Below are 6,765 nucleotides of genomic sequence, written 5' to 3'. Positions count from 1 at the left end.
GAATGGGGCTCCGTCAAGCATCACTGAACTGAATTATGTGGTTTTTTTGTGTTGCCGTAGCAACATTGCTTCTGTCAAAAGTTGGGGAGTTTTCAATTTTTCACGCTTCAGCGCAAGAGTAAGCTAATCAAACTGTGACCGTAGAGCTTGTGCTAGCCAATGAAATCGTACACATGGGCGGGATTGTTCCAAAAAATGATAATATAATGAAATGTATTCATCTGAAGAAGAACTGCAATTTAACAAGTTTGAACTGATAAAAAAAACATGGTTTTCTACATCACACCTTCTTTTCCCAGTTTTCACTGTGTATGTGTGTGTGTGTGTGTGTGTTTTTTAGCAGCGTCCTAGATCCCAACCCTCATTCCCAACAACGCCACTCTGCTGTTATCAGCGGGCGTGCAGCCTCCTTTCATCAGCACATCACAATCAACTTTATTCCCCAGATTCGTGCAAACAAAAAAAAAGAAGTGGAATTAGATTCTGACAAACTTTTTCTCATCAAATATGTGTCGAAACAGTTTGTGGAAAAACTCCTCAAAATAAGCCTTGGGATGGGGCATTTTAGTTCAACTGGGTCTTGAGGGACCTGTGCTGCTGTATTTATACCTGAGTAAATGTGTGGTTGCTTCAATCTACACTTAGATTTCTGAAACCCCACTTGGCAACAGGGTTTAACATCTGTTAATAAAAGTTACTGGATGTCACACTTTCAGCCTATTACGCTCTACCTTTTTGCTCCACAGGGGCACTATATTTGAGCAAAGCAGTGAGCTGGGTAAATGCGTGGCTCAGCTACACGTGTTCAGACTTGTAGTCAAACGCCACAGTCCAGGGGGGCTGCAGGGCGGCAGTGGGTTTGCCGGAGCCAGAACGTGAGAATGTCTCTGCACCCTGGAGTAAAATTATCCAGTCTTGCTGCATTTGCAGTACCTCGGAAATTGATGTCCAACTTGAATGTTATGAGTATGATAATGACGGTGTAAAAGTACCACCTACATTAATTTAAATGTTTTGCCAAATCGTGTTTAACAAAGAGAGATTATTTATATCCTGCCTTGTTTTAGTTGTTGAGCCAACTTCCTACATTAACAGTGGACAATAACATACAAGTGCTATCAGTGAGTGCTTTGTTGCAAGAACAAGTTGAATTTGAAATACATTGTGGTCCCTTTCAAGGGCTTTCTCATATAAAATACTTTTGAGTCTTCATCAATATGTAAATCACTTTAATCTTCAAAGCAGGAATTTATTTGAAGCAGACAAGTCATTTGCCTTTCAGAAAATCAACGGTTGATGTATTTGGACATGAAAGTGTTGGCAAACTAACACAACAAATCCTCAAACTGATTGCAGATGAAGACCAGCCAGACCTTTTTATCTGTTTATACAAGGAATTATACGACTTTTAGCATGCAGTATCTTTTAAGGACTCCTGAAATTAGGGTGTTAGCCAACTTTCTATTTTCTGTGCTCCCTTCATCCTGTCCAGACTCATGGCGGAGCTGGATAATGACCGTCCCTGGGCGAGCGGTAGTGTACCCCTGCGACTGATCACCAGATCATCACAGGACCACACAGCGGTGAAAAAAAGCAATCTTTCACAATCACATCTATGGTCAATTTAGAATCAGCCTAGAGGGATGTTTTTGGACTGTGGGAAGAAGCCAGAGTATTCACATCCAAACTCCACCACATACCCACCACACTACTGTCTACCAGCAGAGTCAAAGCAGGCAATACGCTTTCAGTGGAAAATAGAGGTCCACATGACACTCTGTACACTCCCTCAAATCTGGTAAGTTAACAAGAACGAGCAGAAGGTTCGTCACCTCCTTTCCTTCATTTCAAAGAACTCTCTCAAGCGCAGAGTAAAAGTACTGTTCCTGCACAGCGGAGAGGTAGGAGGAAAACCCTAATCAGAAACAGTGTGACAGTTCTGGAGAGCTTTTATCAGCTCTGCCCCAACTCTCTCTGATGTAGTCATTGCGCCGGTGCTACTGGCCCGAGTGCCATCTATCAGCCCGTGTCGATTCACAGAGCTGGGAGATCAAACCGCTGCGATTTCCTCCAACTTGTTTTCCCAAACACTTCTATTTAGATTTTGTCAAGATTCACTCATCACTTATGTATTGTTTCAGAATGGTGGTCTTGATGGAAGTCCTCTCCTTGTTTATAATTCCACAGTTGTTTTGTTAATATTCCCAACCACCTCCTAACCAGACAGCAGAGGACTGTAGGTCTGCAGCGTTTGGGCCACAAAATGAAGGCATGACTTTGTCAAAACTTGAATTAAGAAACAAACCTGGAAATGTGCAAAATGTTAGGCATCTGTAGTCAACACCATCTGCTGCTTTACACATTTCCTCCTCACAGATTGTCACATCGTTATATTTATGCATTTTCCTCTCACAACATTCAGACCTTCAGTACAGCAGGTGAAGTCACAGTGAGAAGCAGCATCAAACTTTCAGGGTAACTTTGCAAATACTTAACATCTTTACTTTCAGCATTATGGATATCTATTAAGAAAAGTGTCGCCAAATTACCTTACGCTGCAAAACTATCCTGCTAAATCAAAACCTGAAGATTAATTAAGACTATGGAAATATTGAGTTTTCCTCCCTAAAGGATCCTGATAGAAAGGTTTGCTGCAAAATATTTGAATTTCTAGGCTCTTCTAACTTTGTACAGTCATGGTTGAAACTTTGTTAGGCTGTTTTAATTTTTTTGGTTTATGCACCAATATAACCAATAAAAAAGAAGAATTAAAGCTGCAAGCAGCGATGAACGGGCCCTCGCACCCTTGTGCCCTCGCACCCTTCAGGCGTGCTGCAGTGGATGCGCTTGTATGACTTGTATGTAGATTGTTCAGGCCTGGACATTTAGCGGATGACACCAGCCACGACTCTCTATATCAAACCATTCAAAAGTTATGGCAGAAAATAGGGATTATAAAACATCGACCAATCAGAAGAAGGGGCGGGGCTAATTCATGCCAATAAAGGTCAAGTACTCAATACTGAGTCCGATGACACCACCCACGACTCTCTATGTCAAACCATTCAAACGTTGTGGAAAGTAGGAACTATCAAATATGGACCAACCAGATGAAGCGTCGCCACGGTAACGCTTTTGACTGAGAAAAGTAATGCGTGCCGTTGCAGGATGGAGACGCACATTTTGATGTATAACACACCTGGGTGCACGTTACGGTTCGGGCCGTATGAACTGCCGAAGGAATGGCATAAATTGCGCCAAAATTACACGATTAAGTCAATATGGCCGACTTCCTGTTCGGTTTTGGCCATGGCGCCAAGAGACTTTTCTTTAAGTTGCGACATAATACAGGTGTGTACCGATTTTCGTGCATGTACGTTAAACCGTATTGTGGGGCTTGAGGCACAAAGTTTTCTAGGGGGCGCTGTTGAGCCATTTTGCCACGCCCATTAATGCAAAACTATTAAATATCACATTTTTCGCCAGGCCTGTCTTGCATGCAAAATTTGGTGACTTTTGGGGCACGTTTAGGGGGGCAAAAAGGCCCTCCTTTTGTCAGAAGGAAAATAACAATTCCTACAGATACAATAGGGCCTTCGCACTGTCAGTGCTCGGGCCCTAATAAGAAACTTTCTTGCTGCAGGTCAGTAGGAGGATTTCCATTACACCTTTTCACAAAACAAAAGCGCTCCCTGCAGCATGTCTTCATTGAAGGGTGTTTTAGGTCATTCTCATAAAATATCCTTCAAGTGCTGGGAGACTTTGTTTTATGAGCTTAACTCTCCTATAATCTCATCCTGTGAGACATCTCTTTAAAACAAAGACGATGAAGATTTCGACTTCGACTTCAAAGAAGATTTACGGAAACGTGTTAGAGTTTTGGACAAATTATTGCAACTGCCGCCACCACTGCCGGAAAACAGTCAACAAAGACATTACAAGACAATCATCCTCTGTTTCCCCCTCCATCTACACAAAGCAAGCCATCTTGCTTTCTTTCTGGTCATATGATCTGGTCATATGACTGATACGTCACTTCCAGTAATGGAGACGTGCAAATCTAATAAAGGGTTACCATTGCACTTCTGTGCTAAACTGGACTATCAATACGTCTTGAGTCTTCAAACCACCTCATGAAAGCATGACAACGCTATTACGACATTTCACTGGGTTTTTTTTATTATTCTAGGAGGTGTTTCCATTGCATTACTGGAGCAATTCTATTGATAATGGGACTTTTTACTTGTTAATTTTCGATACTATAAGAGAGATCATTTTTTGTTCTTTTTATTTGTTTATTTTTATTACTTTCCTTCAAAGTCAGAAGTTTATATACTTGGTTAGTATTTGGTTGACTTTAAACTATCAGACTTGGCTCAGATGTTTTGGGTAGCCCTCCACCAACGTATTGATATATCTTGCTGGAGTTTTGGTCCATTCCTGCTGAGAGAGCTGCTGGACTGTAGTCAGGTTTCTTGTTCACGCATGCAAAATGCAGCCCACAACTTTTCTATGAAGTTGAGGTCAGGGCTTTGTGACACAAACCCACACCTTCACTTTGTTGCCATTCTGCAACTATTCTGAAGGTATACCTGGGGCTCATTGTCTTATTATAAGACCCTCCATATCCCAGTTTTACCTTGTTGGCTTTCGTCCTGAGATGTTACTTCAGTATATCCACAGATTAGTGTTATGATGATCACTGTGATCAAATAGTTTGATATTAGCCGCATGAGTTTACAGGACACACCTCTGAAAATTGTAGGTATTTGTTCCTAGGTGGATGTGCAAAGTGTAATCTTTTATTTTGATTTTGGAGCAATAGCTTTCTCTAGCTGCATTGCCTTTCAGATCATGTATTTTGTAATTGTTCTGGAGTTCATTTTCACATTTTCCACCAACGACCGTATGTTCACTTCTGGGACACAGAAGTCATCCTCTTCCTAAGCTGCAGTGTGATGGCTCTGTGCTCATAAACTGTTCATACTTGATTATCAATGTTTGAACAGATGAACATGGGACCTGCAGGAAGGTGGAGCTTGCACCCAAAGATTAACCAGAACAGAACCTGAACCATTTTTTTTCCAGATATCTTGGTTGATTTCTTTTGATTTCTTTTCGAATTATGCAAGCTATGATGCCATTTCACTCAAATGATGTAATTTTCCCTGTTAGAAGCTTCCTGTACCAAGACATCATTGGTATTCTGCAAGCTGTTTCAGACCAAAGTCAACGATATAGCTCTGGTATGATTCTGCCATTTTTAAAAATTAAAATACAAGAAGAATTCAGAAATCGAGACTTGCTGTTAAAATGTATTGAATGCATTCCGCAACAGTATCAAGTTTTTAGTTTCTAAGGGCGAAGCATAGCTGTTTTGCTTGAATCTACCTTCCCTCTGTGAATGTCTACTCTTGCTCTAATGACATGGTTGTGAAGAATATAAAATATTTTTAAACACTCCATAGGAGTGAGAGGAAATTATTCTGTTTGGCTGCTGAATCACTTGATGCACGGTTATCATAAAATAAAATAAATAAATTAAAAAATAAATAAAAATTTAGAACATACAACTATTGATAAGTTTCAAAATCATTTCAGTTCAGTTCATTTAAACCGGTTTCAGAGTCAAGCAGTGCAATCATTGAAAAGTTCATACATAGATTTACCGCAACATCCCAGAAATAAAAGAGAGATTCCCAAAATCAGTTTCTGATGCTCAACTTTTGCTGAATAAGGAGGTTTAGCCCATAAAAAAGGGGATCAGAGAGCGTTTCCTGTTTCAGGCTGCTCCAGTGTTTTTTTGCCCTTTAAGGAAGAGCTAATCTATTGAGCAAAGCTCAGGCAATAAACCATATATTTCCTTTCATTGTATCGCTACCTCCCCAAAATTCAATTTCACATTTTCTTTACTAATCCTCAGTGTAGATGTAATCCCTTCAAAAGGTCACAACAATAAATGAGCCCATCCAGTTGCATAATCCAAGACTTACATTCAGAATTACGGTGAAAAACAGATCAATCTCAAAATCTACTCCACGCGCATTGTTCTGTTCTCCTCAAAAACCGGCATCGGTGACTGAGAAAAGAAGAGGAAGATTATTTTACTGGTCAGTCATAAAACAACTCGCACTGATTTCCTGTATAGAAAACTGAAATGATTTTATCAGTAGTGGCTGAAAGGGGACTAAAATGGCTTCTCATTTTCTATAAGAAAAAGCCTGAAAAGCTTGATCAAACCCTTCCGTCTGAAATTTGAAAACCGGCGCTGCAGGTGCATGGGTAATCAAATAGTGTGTGTCAAGGAACAGGGATCGGTGGTGGAGCATACAGATAGGGCTCAACAATGGCAGCCCGAGCCATCTGGAGTCTTTTGACAAGACTGCGGTGAAGGAGGAGCTGACGGAAGGGAAAGAGGTGATGGATTATCAGAACTGGAATATATAGACTATTTGTGGAGAGGAAGGAGAGTTATTAGTTGGGCCTTGATATTTTGAAAAGCACATAAACATCTGCATATTTCATTCAGCATTTAAACAAGCCATACAGATGATGCAAAACGTTGTGTCCCATTTCCATATAAATGCACAGTTAGCTTAGCAGAAACACTGCAAAGAGAGGAAATCAGCAACAACAACTCTCTAACAGTAAAAAAAAACAAAACAAAGGAAAATACAACACCAATCAGAAGAAGTTGGGACTACATGGAAAAATGCAAAGAGAAAATAAACACTCAGATTTTCTCATTCATTTGGGTTTTGTTTC

This window comes from Cololabis saira, chromosome 3 (genome assembly GCF_033807715.1).
Source record: "Cololabis saira isolate AMF1-May2022 chromosome 3, fColSai1.1, whole genome shotgun sequence".
NCBI classification, from domain to species: Eukaryota; Metazoa; Chordata; class Actinopteri; order Beloniformes; family Belonidae; genus Cololabis; species Cololabis saira.
Note: the sequence above shows the minus strand (reverse complement) of the source record.